This window comes from Miniopterus schreibersii (genome assembly GCF_964146895.1).
Source record: "Miniopterus schreibersii genome assembly, chromosome: 6".
In the NCBI taxonomy this organism is placed as follows: domain Eukaryota; kingdom Metazoa; phylum Chordata; class Mammalia; order Chiroptera; family Miniopteridae; genus Miniopterus; species Miniopterus schreibersii.
The window spans coordinates 16,777,305-16,793,098 of NC_138107.1; the positions used below are offsets into that span (position 1 = coordinate 16,777,305).

The following is a 15,794-nucleotide window of genomic DNA, read 5'->3' on the forward strand; positions in this document are numbered from 1 at the left end:
TGAGGTCATCACCGGACCCCACCCAGTGTGGCATCCCTTTGGGAACACCCGGCCATGCTCTTCCAGGGTGCTGGCTCACCGCCCAGAACAGGACGTTCGCCACACCACAAGGCAGTTCTAGACAATTCTGATGGGGGGTAAATCCTTCCGCGCATTGAGCTAAAACCTGTTACCCTATAATTTCCACTCATCGATCATCTGTTGTCCTCTTTTTCCCACAGGGATCAATCTTTAACTATTTGAAGGTGGCCTTCATGAGCCACAAAACCGAATCCTTACTTCAAAAGACCACTGGTTCCTTCAATTATTCTGCAAATGACAATTTTCTCATTTTCACCATCTTGGCTAGTCTCCTCTTTTAAGATCTGATGTATTTCTTGAGACAACATATTGAGTACTTTAGCTAATTAACCTTCTCTATAACCTTGTGAGATAAATATTATCTGCACTTTCAGAAACAAAACTAAGACTTGGCAAGATAAATTACTTATTCAAAGAAGTGGCAGATGGGGGTTTCAAAACCAGGTCTGCCTCTTCCTAGCCCATCATACGTCTCTGATCAAAAAAATGTCGGTCGAGCTACAGCCAAGGTCTGTCTCAGATACATTCTGAGCTCTATGACAGCTAGAAACCTCCCACGCAGGTTAACATTCCTTGTGTTGCTACAATTTACGCTTACTAATAGAGGTTAATGGTATTTTTAATTTTTATTGAGGTATAAATAACATACAACATTTTATTAGTTCCAGGGGTACAATGTAATGATTCAATATTGGCCTACTCTGGCCTAGTTACCATACAAACTTACAAAATTCTTTTTTTCCCCTTGTGTTGGGAAGTTTTAGGATTTATTCACGGCAACTTTCAACTATGCATTACAATATTATTGACTATATTTACTGTGCTGTACATGACATCCCCATAGCTTCTTTATTTTATAATTGGAAGCTTGTACCTCTTGACCCCTTCACTCGACCTTCCTCCCTCCCCTCTAGCAACCACTGTTCTGTCTATGAGTTTTGTTTTGTTCTATTTGTTTTTATTTAGATTCCACAAATGAGTGAAATCATATAGTATTTGTCTATTTCTGTCTGACTTGTTTCACTTAGCATAATTCCTTCAAGGCCCATCTATATTGTCACAAAGGGCAAGAGACGCAGGAGCAACAGGAAGCAAGAGGGAATTCAGGAGGTCCAGGAGGCATCTTGTTATGGAAACTTCGGGAAAACAAGACAACAGTGCTCAAAGGGTGGGAAAGTGGTGGCATGAGAGTGCCTAAACAGTTCACTTCAGCCCGAGTCCCGTGGTTATGTCTGTAGAATAAATAGAAAATATTTGCTTTCCCCCAGCTGACCACTCCACGGGAGTGCAAAGTTTGGGGACAAAGGGTGCTGTGCCCGCCCCAACATCTGATTCTAAGTAAAGTCTTGTTAAGCCGCACATCTTTCAGTGGGAAAAGAAAAAGCCACCGTGTAGTTGGAAAGAGTCCTGGTAGCTCTGCCACAACGAGACTCGGGGACTGGCTACCGGCTTCGAGATTTTCCCTGCACCACTTAGTAGAGCCACTTCTTTCCCTTCTCCTGGCTGCTTTCCAGAAGCAGAGATTGCCTGAAGATGGCACTGCCTCAGTCCTCAGCTGCCCCGCTTCAAAGCAGCTCTACACCCAACAACTAATGGCAGGTGGATCAGAGTAAGCTGCAGGGTGCTGCTCCCTAGGTGCCACTGGCCCACTGTGCTCGATGGAGGGCACCGAAGGACAACATTACTGTCTAGAGCTGAGCACATGGGAGTAATAAAATGACTCCCTTAAGACCTCATTGCCAGTTTGACTCAGACAACTACAGAACAATGCCCCTCAAATAATCATGCTAGATGAGAGAAGGTGAGCACAGGGGCTGCCAGGGTATCGCCTTCTCTGCGCACCCATGACAGCAGAGGCGCCTTCTCCTTGCAGCTCTCTGTCTGGTTTACCACTTGAGAAATACCAAGAGTTCAGGGAATGGACTCACCCAAGTTCACATGGCAAGTGAGTTACAGGGGCAGGACTGTCAGGGCCCCAAAGCCCAGCCCAGCTTGCTTTTTACTATATCACACTTCAAGCCCCTGATGTCCGTACTTGGATGTGCCAACGTGCATTAGAGATCAGCCTTCTTTCGGTTTTCTGTAATGCTTTCTAGGGAGAAGCAGGACAGAGGATGGGGACTTGCATGGAGGCAGGACTCACATCTGTGTCACTTGTCATCATATCCCTAGCACAAAGCACAGAATCTGATGTGGAAGGTGCTCAGAATATGCGTATTTGCTAAAATGTGTAAGTCCCCGGTCAGGGCACATACAAGAATCAACCAATGAACGCATAAATAAGTGGAACGACAACAAATTTCTTTCTTTCTCATCTCAATAAATAAAAATTTAAAAAAATAAAATAAATGCATAAGTGTCTGACTTGGAGGGGTGGAGAATGAGGGGCACCGATAGAGAAACACCTAATGGGAGAGACTATCCACAGAGACATAAAGAAACTGATTCTAAAAGGGTAGGGGGCATGGCAGGAACACAGGGTATCTGGTGAAAAAAATGAATCTAGTGAAGTCTCATAAAGGAGCATGCAGGAGAATGTTATAGGGATTGGCAGTCTCCTTGGCAAGCTTCGATCTATAGTTCTCAGTCTAGTAATAAATTTGGGTTCTTCAGACAATGGGTTCATTCATTTGTTCATTCATTCGTTCATAAATTCAATAAACATTGTTTGAGCAAACGCTGTGCACCTGGCATTGCTTCAAGTGCTATGGATTCAGAAATGAAAGCCTGATAACGCCTCAGGGGTGAAGGTAAACATAGCAACCGTCATGTAAGGTGCTAGGGACTACGGCGGAGCATTTCACTAAGTGCCACTAAGTCACAGACCAGAGGGACACTTGGCATGAGGTAGGCTAGATGAGGGGACGGCAGGGAGGAAGTCAGGCTGCAGTGGGGAGTTAGGTGGGGGTGGCTGGCCATGTCCTGGGCAGGGAGAACCGCACACATAGACCGAGGTACTTAGTGCAGCCTGAAGCTCGGGTGCGGAGAGGTGAGCTGGGCAGGCCCATAAGGTGCAGGCCTTGCAGGTCCTGTTGACCTTTCTTAAGTTGGGGCTTCTCTGAGTTTAGAATTTAATGTGCGGGGAGCTGGCTGAAATGCAGATGCGGGAAGTCTGAGGAGGGGGTGGAGAGTCTGCCCCTCTGACAGCCCCCAAGGGGTGCCTGATGCAGCTGACTCCAGACAGCCCCCTAGGCAGCAGGCTGTAAGCGATGGCCTGCGACGGAACTGTCCACTGAGGAGAGCGACACTGTCAGAACTGCATTTTCCCAAGAACCCCGCTGTAGGACATGGGGACGGAATGGAGGGAGACCGTGCTGAGGTTAGAAACATAAGTGGGAAGAAACGTTGAACACCTGAACTAGATAAACTAGGGAGGACTAGTTTATGTTCAACAAGCAGGTGTAAATTGGCTGATAGTCTATGAAGTTGCTATAAAATATGCCTCCTAGAGGAAGACTGACTGTGAGAACAAAAATTAAACAAATAAACATAAGAGGCAAAAAAAGAATTCCAGAGAAATAGGTAGTTATTTGAGTGTCTTGATCCTGTTCCAGGTCTCAGTCGGTGCAATCTCTTGAACCCCAACAGTGACCCTACTGACCCAAAAAAGCAGCCAGCTGAGGGCTGAGCACCATCCCTGCTGACAGTTACCACAGCGGTGTCAATAAAATCATTCTTACCAGATACCACTTGATATATGTTGTTGCTACTTGCATTCAATTTAAGGAAACTTCAGGAAGAGCAATTCTTTCATAGAAAATTCTGGAAAGTAACATGGAAGTCCACTGGATCCTGAGCAACGTGCTTGTTCATTTACTTATAACTCATGGGCACCCTAAATTAGAAACATCTATTTCTATTCCTGTTAGAAAATCCTGCATCAGATCAAGTACACCTTTAACTGAAAGGAAAAACTCAGAAAGAAGCAAAAGGCAAAAAGCAAAAAAATCAAGAGAAGACTCCACATTGTTGAAAAGAAAAGGTGGGTGGTAAACTTCTTTCCCTTCTGCAGAAGCCAAAAAAAATGCAACTTCTAATGGGATTTGCCCTCCACAGAGAGCAATAATCAGCTTCATGTTCTATGTGCTATGCTGGTTGGCATTCTTTATCCAAAGATGTACAAATTCAAAACACCCAAATGGCATCTGGCCTCTCACTTCTTTCCCCACAGTCCTATAACCCAGTCCATCTCAGTAAGACACCGGCCGAAGACATGCAGCCCACTCAAAAAGCCACGTGGACACACACCTACCTCAGAACAGCTCAAGGTAAAACACAATAATGCAGGGACCTACCTTTCTCCTCTGTGGTGTGCAGCCTCCTGAAACTGAACCCTGTCCCGGAGATCTTCCTAAGACACTCCTATGTGAGATGACACTTAAGGGCCCCCCATTCGATCACACAGCCACAGCAGGGTGGGATTTCACAGAAGCAGACTTCAGGCCCAGGGCTCCCGCAGACCCGAGGGAGCAGAGGTGGATGCCTTCTGCTGTCTGCTGCAGGAAAAGCTGGGAGACACAGCGTGGCTGGAGGTGGGGGCGGAGGCTGGGGGAAGGGAAGTAATATGGGAACCGTAATAAATAGGAGATCCTCTCCACATGACTTCCTGTATTTGGTGCCTGTTGCCTCTCTCCAGGCTCCCTGGAGGAAATAAGAAATTTAAACTTGTCTTTTGGCCACTGGAAAGGAGAGAATAAACATGCTAAGAACCATGAAAATGAGAATGAACCGGGCCGCAGGCAGGGAGCTGACTGGCCAGCCAGCTTTACCTTTTACCAAGTGCTTTCTTCCTGAAGTTTCTCCAAGTGTTTAACTGCAGAAGTCAAGAACACCCTCACCCTCTTTCACTGAACTGAGCGTTGCCTGGCCACCGCCCAGAAGTCCTGCCCAGAGGTGCTGGTGGGAGGCAAGTCGGAGAGGTCGGGAGAAGCCTGTTTGCAGCCTGGGGCAAGACCCTCTGGGTTCTGTCTTTGGAGCCGCTGATGGACATTCTGTGTTTAATCTTGGAAGAGTTCCTGAAGTCCTCAGGCCATTCTGCCCTAAGGTTTAAAGAATTACCTCTAGGCTACCATCTATAGGTTGCTGGGAGCAGGATCCCTACATCATTTGTGGGGCTCAGGGTAAAATGAACAGTAGGAGGCCACTCATTCAGAAATTAAGGATTCAAGGTGGTGATAGCAGAACATTGAATGGAGAGTGGGGCTTTCTGCCTTCAGGATGGGACTGTATGCCACTGTTCGATTTGTGCATTCATGAAGCCAGTCCTAGCTGGGGGAAGAGGGGTGGAACTAGGGCTGTGTTGGTTTTAACCAGCTGAGTTTTCAAGAAACCTGAACTGTCCCTTTTTATTCTGCTGGGTGACAGTCAGCCCTGGAACAGCAGTGCCTCTGGAGCTGGTGCAAGAGGGGGATGCTGGCTTGGGGTGTGAGCAGGCACAGACCACAATCACTGACTTAAAATCACACCAGTGGTCTCCTTGTTGATTTTCCACTTACCTCCAATTCATTTTCCTCCCCATAGTCAGGGCAATTGCTATCAAATGCAACCATCATATGATTTGCATGCTTAAAATCTTCCTTTACATAAGAATAAAGGCCAAACACTTTGATGTGGCTTCCAGCCCCTTCAGGACCCGGCACTGGCTTACCTCTCCCACCTTACCTCAAAGCCCACCTCCACCTGACCACTCCTCACCCCCTTCTCATTCTCTCCTTCCACACCTTTCTCATTCCTGGGAATCTCTCAGTGAACAATCCCCTCCCTCAAGCCCCCATCCTTCAAATCTGACGTCCTTCAGAAAATAGTTTTCAGATTCCTGGGCCCCTTTGGTGTATCTCCTTAGCAAACCATGCTTATCTCCCTCTTAACACTCATTAACTCAAAGCAGTGGAAACCAGTCCAGTTGCCCTATCTCCTGAGGGGCTGTAGATTTGGAGAAGGCAAGAACTGTGTCTGTTTTAGCAAGACATCCCTGGTCTAAGAGCAGGAGGGTGTGTTGTTTGCAAGGTTAGTGTTAGTAGCGGGAGCATTAATTACAGTTGTCCCCTTTTTGATAAAGGGAAAACATATGACACAGAGGAAAACATAAGATGGTTGTTATGGTTCTACGGTTTAAACTCTAGCAGACAGAGTAAGCAAGTACACAGGCAATATTGCAAACAATTCTTATCCATAGAAATACAAATTAATTTTCCCCAGTGGAGATACATCATTGATTTCCACCCTGTAGAAATGATTATCCCAAACATTACATTTTAGTGCCCCACGTGATGTCAAGCTCTATATATTTGCATATTAACAAATTCAGTTCAGCATTCCTGATTGCCTATATAAATATCTACTCTTGAGATAGATATCTACTCTTTGAACTAGTTTTAACATCTTACTATCCCTTCATTAATTAATGAGTTAAATAAAATTTCCATCCCATGTTCATTTGATATTTGTATGAGAGTGATGATCTCACCTTTTTGCAAATGATTTTTAAGCAGAAGGCAGGTGAGAAACAGTGACTGTAGGAAACTGTAGTGGGAATTCGCAGGGGCAGAACTCTGTTTTCTTCAGTATTTTGCTTAGTTTTTTAAATTCCCCGAATATGTAAAATAAAAACAGAAAATAAATGAAGCATGGTGATTATTAAAGTAAATGACAAAACTACCTCCACTGTACAATTAGGAAGGTACAGGTTTCAGTTCTGCAGAAGTACAGGCAAAGCCCGAAGTGTGCAAAACTGCAACTGGACAGAGTTACCAGGTAGGCAAAAGTGCCGAGGCTCAAACTCATTGAAACTAGTACCTTGGAGGTGAGAAGAGCTTGATAAGCAAAAGGCCCATATTTCGGGGGTTCAATGGTTCTTTAAAACAGTATTTTCGGGAATCCTAGCTGTATAGACATCCATCTGGAAATATCTTACAATCAACTGGTATTAGCAAACCCTTCAACAAAGGGGACAGTGGCACTGTTTCAGGAAGAGCCCAGATTACATCAATATATCTGTGTGGTTTGGTCTCTCTTTAATGTCGATAGTTTTCTATTGTTGATTGCTGTGACTTGCAGTATTTTTTTTTTAATATCAAGGATATAAAATGATTTATCTTTAAGGAATTGTCCGGCCAACCAGTCCCATCTGTTCCCTAAAGCTCTTAGTACTAGACATGCAGGCAAACAAAAAGTCTTTTTTTGTTTTGTTTTGTTTTTGCTTTAGAAATGAAATTTGTAATTAATTCCATTTGAAGGGGGAAAAGTAGCACACCTAACAGTTCAATATCGAAGTTTGGGTGCTTTTCTAAGAAGAATGATTCCCGATTTGGGGGGAATAGTGAAAACTATAAACAATCATGGAATAAAAGAGAATTTCCCATTTTATTCTATGTGTGTGGTACAAAAGAAGAAACAAAAATGGAAAAATATCAGTACTTTAATTTTGTATGGCACATCACACAGATGCTTGTTTATCTCTATAGTTTGTCTTTTTTTAAAAAAAAAGCAAAGTCACTAAAATAATATTTTAAAAAATAGAGACATTTCTAGTCATAGATTAAATACATCCTTTTCCCATTCTCCACCTGCAACTGCGGTAGAAAAAAAAAGTTATCAGGAAAATAACTCTGGGGAAAATCATAATTATCTTCAGTCCTTGATAAAAGAGCAGCACTGTCCTTGGCACACCCTCAGATTTGCTCGCTTCCTCCCTGTGAGGTGAAACCTGTGTCCTCAGGCCCGTTCAGGGGCAGCATTTTCACCAGGTCCTTCATATGTCCTGACCGGTCACCATCCTCTGCTCCACACGCTTTTCATACACCTCACAAGAGAACCCGTGAAACCCTACTGCACGTAGCTGAGCATTTCCCCAAGGCAACTTGCTTTAAAAATGTGTATCTTTTCGGAAGTTTGAAAAAGAAATTATTTAGATGATGTAAAGAGGAACTTGCTTTTAAAAATTAAACTTAGGCATCTGAGTGTTAATCCTGTTTTGTTTGGTTGGTGGAGTTTTAGAGACAAAGGAGTGTAGGTGGGGAATACGCTGAAGGAAATTTGGGGTTGTTTGCTTTTGTTATAGTAGAGATAGAGGAGGAAGCTGTGGCTTTGAGAGAAATGTCCTAAATTTCTCTAACCTCTGGCTTTTCTATTAGCTCAGACTCACTCCCAGCCTGGCCATTCAACACCTCAGCTGGAAAAGTGAACAAACAAACAAGAGACCATCCAGCATCCACAACGCAGGCCTGGGTTAGAGGCCACCTCCCTTCTCAGGAGCCTCTGTTCCACATCCCCTTCTGTCTCCCTGAGTGTCCCATCCTAGTCACCACACCTGCCCCCGAGGCACAAATCCTTCCCTCTCCCTGTTATCCCTCCATTACCCCCCCTTTTCTCCCATACTTACCCATCACCCAGGTTAATTAACTGCCAGGTTAATTTCCTTAAAGCACTGCTAGGATTGTGATTCTCCCTTCTCAAGAATCCTTCCATGATACTTGTGCAGCAGACACACTGCCTATCAAGAGGCTTAACTCTTTAGATTGTCACTCAAAGCCCTCCCAGTCTATATACCCCATCCATCTTTCCAGGGCAACTTCTGCTCTTCTGTACTTAGCTCTGGCTCCAGACCCAGATGAGCCTCCTTCGTCCCCTCCAACAAGCCCTGTCTTATGCTTTCTGCAGAGAGCTGGGCTTCTAGCTGGAGTCACCCATCGGAGTCTCAAATAGGTTGGATGCCCAGCATGAAGTCTGTTCTCTGCCCAAACCTTTCTCTGATAAATGATGACAGAATTAATCACTGTTATATTGTTTGTATCACTTTAGAAGCTCTTTCACGTCTTATGTATTATCTATTTATAATTTCATAATCCAACAGTCACATAATAATACAAATAATACCAAAAACTCGAGTGTTTAGTATATGCCAAGCCCTTAACATATTAATTTTCCCAACAAGCGATCCCATGGGATGATTTCAACTTCTTCTATATGATAGCAAAAGGAATGGCTGGGGTTTTCATCCCATGTATTATGGGAAATCCATCAAAGCCCAGGCCTCCCACTTCCTCTGGGATCCTCAAAGAAGGTGATGTTGGCCAGAGTGGTCTTCTTCTGAACCATCCTCACTGGGTGCTGCGCTGGAACCAGCATCAGGTGGCTTCTGCCAAGTTCTTACTCTTGGTTCCTGCCTGTGAACCCCACCCTTCATTTTCCCAAAGCCCTATTAGCATAATTTTGTTGAGTGGAATAGATGTGTGTGGTTTTTTTTGAGGTCTGAGAAAAGTGAGAGGGTAATTGCATCAAAGCTCAAAAAACAATTTATATTGATCACTGAAATCATTGTCTTGAAGTCCCTCTGCCACCACCCCTCAGGGAATTTTCCCAGCGAGTGTACTCTGGAAGCTTCCACCTATATCATATGCTTGGGTTCTGCTTCCTTTCCAGAGCACGACATCTCCCCCCTCCCTCTCTCCTGGGTCCCACCTTCTCACTGCTGTGTAAATTCCTAATTCCCCTCACTTCATGATGCAGAGAAATTCATCTCTCTTCTTGATTTGTACCCACTCATTCATGTGGCCAGGAGGTTTCAGCTTTCACCTCTAACATGACCCAAGTATCTTTTAAATAAACATCCATCTTTATGCCATTCCCTTCGAAGGCTACAGTACTTTCATCCATTTAAATAACAATATTTTATTTTCCTCCCTCATCTGTGTATATCTTATCTTTCTGACATATGCATGTTTTATTTTTATACTACTATATTCTCAGCATCTTGACTGTATCTTTTATATCTCAGCTTTGTATCTCTCTGTGTGTCACATACTATTGAATAAATAAATTAATAAGGAAGTGTTAGAAGACATGAGGACAAAGACTTTTAAGATGGATAAAGAGACGGGAAGGCTGATTTCTATGAATGACTGGGAAAACTTAGAAGGCCTCTTTTTCATAGTTGCAAATGGCCCAAAGCTGGGAGATAGAAGAGTGCACAGAAGTGAAATTCCCAAGGTCTTGAAAGCTCTGTACCAGTGTTTCCACAGTGCACTGCCTCTTTACTTGGACCTAGATTACAAAATGTATTCTGTAAATATTGACATTTTAGGAAATGACGTGAGGTATTCTCCCCCAATTCCTTTTCTCTACAATGAGAAATGTAGGAAAAATAAGCTGCCATCGAGGTCTCCGGAGGCCGAATCCTCGGGCCAGGGCGTGGGCAGCACTCAGCTGAAACCACTTCCTCTGGTTTAGCTTTGTTCATTCCCAGGGGATGACTTCCATTCTCTCCGTCTCAATAAGCTGTCATTTCTTCTCACAGAAAAAGTCTTTTCCCAGCTATTAATTCTTCAAATCAACTGGAACTTATAAAAACATGGTTTTAGTCCTCTCTGACCATCACAATGAATCTTCTTTATTTAACATGCTTTGTTCCTAACCCTCCCCAGCTACCTCAGGGAGAAAATCTGCCAACACCACCAAAGATGGGACAGTCCTGTTCAGCCTGTGTCTCAGGTTTTGTGCCCAGTACTAGAGAACCAAGCAGCTCACAGGTTAAGCACTTCATAATTTCGTAACTACTTAAATTTAGAAACACTCAGAATGTTGACCTCATTGAGAGTTTGAAAACAACTTCAACGTAATTTGAAAAGAATTACTATCTACTATGATCTCAACTGTCATTCCCATAATCCCATATCTTATAGAAACAGGACAGAAATGAGGATCAGGTAATTTAGAAATCACAAAAAGACTCTATTCCAAAACATAGTCATTTATTTGGGAATGCGGCAGTTTTAGGGTTTTTTTCTTTACTGTTGAATATATTAAAGATGTCCCCCCCCCAATTGATTCCCTCCACCTGGCATCCATCCCTGTCCCCCCACCAGGTCTTCTCCACACTATTGTCTATGTCCATAGTCATGTATATAAGCATCTAAGTTCTCTGATTAATCTCTCCCCCCAACACTCCCCACCCCTGCCTTCCGTCTGAAATTCATCTGATTGTTCTGTGGTTCTGTGTCTCTGTATCTATCCTGTTCATCAGTTTATTTTTTCATTAGATTCCACATGAGTGAGATCATGTAGTACTTGTCTTTCTCTGACCGGCTTGTTTCACTTAGCATAATACTTTCTAGTTCCCTCCATGCTGTGCCAAAGGGGAAGAGATCCTTCTTTTTTACAGCTGCATAGTATTCCATGGTGTAAATGTACCATAGCTATTTTATCCACTAACATCTCAAACATCCCTTGTAGCCATATGTTTGAGACACATCTCCTAGGGCAAGGGAAACAAAGGAGAAAATAAACCAGTAAGACCACAGCAAAATAAAAAGCTTCTGCACAGAGAAAGAAACCATCAACAAAATGAAAAGGGAGCCCACTGTATGGGAAAACTTATTTGCCAATGATACCTCTGATAAAAGGCTTAATTTCCAAAAATATATAAGGAACTCATACAACTTAACAAAAGATGACAAGCAATTCAATAAAAATTGGTCAAAAGGAATGCAGTATTTTTCAGAAAGACAAAATTTCTAAAATAATAACAATTGCTGTCATTTACTGAGTACTTATGTACTAGATACAATGCTAGGTTGAATGATATCTCATTTAACTCTTTTTAAAAATTTCTTATTGAATTTATTGGGGTGACATTGATTAATAAAGTTGTATAGGTTTCAGGGGTACAATTCTATAATACATCATCTGTATATTGTATTGTGTGTTCACCACCCCAAGTCAAGTCTCCTTCCATCAATTCTGATAACAACTCGGAAAAGTGTGCATGAGGATTTCCATCTTTCATAGGAAACAAAAGCTCAGAGCAGTTATGTATCTTTGCCATGGTCACTTAGCTGTGCTTTAAAAATAGAGAGTAACTTTTGGTTCTCATAGTAAAAACTGAAAAAAATGAATGAAGAAAACAATGACTAACTATGTGAATCAGTGGCTTGCTGATATAATCCACACTGACTAAGTGATTCTCCATATGTAAAGAAAAATAAGCACAAAAATAATTACAAACTTAGTAATAATATTATGCAGAAAATCAATAATTTCGGATTAAAAATATTTTTTGCATTGAAGCCTGATGTTTGAAAGGAACTGGTTGAGAGGCAGGGTATAAACATTTTTGGAAGATAATTCGATTCACTTTAGAATTTTACTTGAAAAGTTTTTGCTTCACTGTTGCTTGATACTAGTATTTCTCTTCACTACTTTTATTTTATTTTATTTTAAATATATCTTTATTGATTTCAGAGAGGAAGGGAGAGGGAGAGAGAAAGAGATAGAAACATCAATGATGAGAGAGTCATTGATCGGCTGCCTCCTGCGAGCTCCCAACTGGGGATCGAGCCCACAGCCCGGGCATGTGCCCTGACCGGGAATCAAACCACAATCTGCTGGATCCTAGGTTGGTGCTCAGCTGGTGAACCACACCTGGCTGGGTACTACTTTTATTTTTATCATAATGACAAAATGGCTTAAAGTAATTATTATTGCCCTTTTCTGGGTGTTCTCTTGACCAGTCAGTGAAGTTGGGATAATAAAATAAAGAAATATGTAATTTGTAAATTTTATATTTCATAAAATATCTTTTTCTTGCCTTAATTTCAACAAAATTACTAGTTATGTTGTTATAATCAAGATTTGTTCTGCCAATGTAATGTCAACTTAGACAACCTTTCTTGAGTCATTAGAGTTTCTAGATAGTTTTATAAATTGATTTAAATTAGAAGAAATGTTGCTCTGTAGTGGAAGTAGCAACTAGAATTAACAATAAATGTCTTAAAGAAATATTTAGACTGAGAAATAGGCACGAATTTTACACATCTTGTTCAAATATTATAATATAATCACAATTGATAAATTAGATTTATCACAGAAAGTGCTATAAGATATTTTAATCCTGTCTATAAGTTATCATATATCGTGATTTTAACCATCACTTAAAGCAAAATTTAGATCCACATAATATTTTTCAATTTTTTTTAAGGTTTTCAAAGCTGAGATATATAAAGAAAACTGAAAATAGCACTATGTTGCTGCATTTGTTCAAATGTCTCTTTAATAGAGAGCATACTGTGACTCATAAAGACCAGAAAATCATCCTTACAAAAGTTCCTTCCGGAATTATTTGTACATGAATCTTATTTATATTCATGTACACATTTTTGTTTCCTTCTAATTAACCTATATTTTATTGGAATGTCAAATAACAAAATAACTTGGGCAGCTCATATTCAAAATTAATTTCTCTGCCGAACACCAGAGCTTGCTGTTTATTTAAAGATCTTTTCTCGTTTCATTGAACTCTCCTGTACATCTGATATCTTGACTAAATCAAATCTTACTGCTTTAAAGAACACTCAGTCAGCATTGCCATGACATGTCTAAGAATAGTCAAATTTGACACTGGTTTCTTCAATTTTCCACCTTTTGATAGATACAGACTATAACGTATGTACTCCTTCAATTATTCCATAGAATGCCATTGTTATCCACAAGTTGTCTCCTGGTGACACATTCAAACTATGTTGAATATTCTTGTTTACGTGTCTTTCCTTTACCTGAGCATAATTCTCAAACAAACTCTAAATCAATGCCTAAAATTGAAGGTTGTTCTTCAGCTCTTCATAAAAGTCAAAACGCTCACTCTTTGCCAGAGATGTTAAAAACAACAAAACATTTATAAATTTTGACTTATTTCTTCATCTAGCAGTTTTTAATAATCTGTATGATAAATGCAGGTTTGCAAGAAGATTTTTATCACTATTATAATCCAGTTGACCTGAGATATGCAGACTTAAAAATTTTATGCATTAAATATTCTTATTTTGTGACTCATGATTAAAATTCCCTTTAAAATTTTTCCATTCTTGATAGTGATCATTTGTTTCATTATTATTTATCTGTGTTTTTTATCTGTGTTTGGCCATTTTAGCGTCAAATTTCAAAACCCTTTCTTCTTAACCTAGAAATTTTCCATTGTTTCCTGTAAATATTATTCTGTTATTGCCACATACAACATCATTATGCTCAGATAACTAATGGGCACAATATTATTCTTTTAATAATATCACCCAGTCCCAGTGTTCTATTTCAGTGATTAAATACTATCAATTGTGTTTCATTTACCCAACCTTTTTCCCCAGTTCTAATAACTGCTATTTATGATTTACTTATTTTGATGCATCGTTTATGCTTTTTTTATTGAGAGTCTAAGAGTTTTCAGTCACAAATACCTTCCTTGGTCAAAGCTGATCCTGAAAATGGATTGTAAAACATGCACCAGCAGTATCAAAACACTTTACCTTTGAACTTATCATATAAAAACCAATTAAATAGAAGGCAAAGGTTTTATTTGTGTGTTTTTTAAATACCCAGAAACTTTCGTGCCAAGTTGGTTGTAAATAAAAGTTTAAAGGACATTCCTAATTGGGTGCATTAAGATCCAGCCCAACGTTTAGATATGCCAATAAGCATATTTGGAAGATAAAGCCATTTTATTACACCATTCAAATTAACAAGGACTAAGGCCAAAGTTAGACTTGTTTGTCGTGGTAGTCTTGTTTATTTACAAAAATCAGAGGTCCTTCTTAAAGCTTCTTTCGCCTGTGATGCTGGCATTCGGGCCTACTCCAAAAGTGTTCATGAACCAACCTCCCCTGGGTGTAGCCCTTTGCTAATGTGTGGCCGCTCCTCCCAGCCTCTTGGGGCCTTTAGGTCATTTTCTCCTTCACCTCTCAGTAGGTGGGTGGGTGGATGGGTGTCAGCTGCCAAGTCCTGGCAGTTTTGCCCCATCGGTGTCCCCTGGTTGTCCCCTAGGCTTGCAAACTGAGCGCCCTCCGGTCGGGCTCCCCCCTGCTGAGTCAAACCATCCCCTGGGACCAGGTTCGTTCTCCAAAGTCTCACCCTGAGTTTCTGCTGTGGCCACCCTACACATCTCCGCAGGCAAGCCCAGTGGCTCCCCCTCCCGTGAGGCTTTACCCGCCCCCGGCCAGAAGATACCTGCCTCTTGGAATCTCCCAGTCGCCTCTGGGAAGAACATTCTCCTTGCTTTGCTGTTGTCCCATTGCCTGTCTCCCTCCCCTTGTAAACTGTGAGCTTCCTTAGGCCCATTTCGCTCTCTGTGCTTCACCTCCCCGGTGTCCCTAACATGCTACCATATGCACAGGCGCTATCCCGAAAATTTTGCTGAACTATATTAAACAAAAATATAGGATGGATGCCTCCTTTCTAGACAAGCCAACTTTAATATCTATTCAGACTGAGCTTTTCATTAAAAGTATTTCTTTGTCTTGAATATCCAGAAATTTATGGCTCTAATAGAACTTCCTCTGGGAAATTAAAGGCAATCTTTCCTTATAGCTCCCCATTGTGTAATGATTCGAATTCTAAGTCTGTTGACAAATGCTTTTTAGCCTAAGGTAGTTGTAAGGGTTAGGAAGCATCAGACAGCAGAAATGACCTGGAATTGTCTTTCCTTCAGCATTGCAAAAAAGGAATAGAAATAAATAACTGATTTGCCCTAACAGGGTTTCTCAGTCTTCCATATCTAAGGGCATTGGCAAGATAACAGTAATACCTTATAATTCTATCGCATGTAATAGCTCCTAAAGTATTTCCATATACACATGATGCTCAGAGCATCTGTATGTTAATCAAGTCAGGTATTATTAAGCTAATTTTCAGAGAACAAAGTAGATCAGTAAAGTGAGGGCTCCACCCACCCA

General features: G+C 41.3%; 1 protein-coding gene across 3 annotated transcripts in view; it reads right to left on the minus strand.

Moving 5' to 3' along the window:
- The window catches only part of ADGRF5 (adhesion G protein-coupled receptor F5), a 103,800-nt gene extending 99,167 nt beyond the window's left edge, over window positions 1-4,633 (minus strand). The window contains exon 1 of one of the 3 annotated variants that reach the window (XM_081139459.1): window positions 4,377-4,633. The gene's annotated coding sequence lies outside the window, so the exon portion shown is untranslated. The remainder of the gene's footprint in view (window positions 1-4,376) is intronic. The other 2 variants (XM_081139456.1, XM_081139457.1) reach the window with 2 other exon arrangements.
- Between the last annotated feature and the right edge of the window lie 11,161 nt (window positions 4,634-15,794).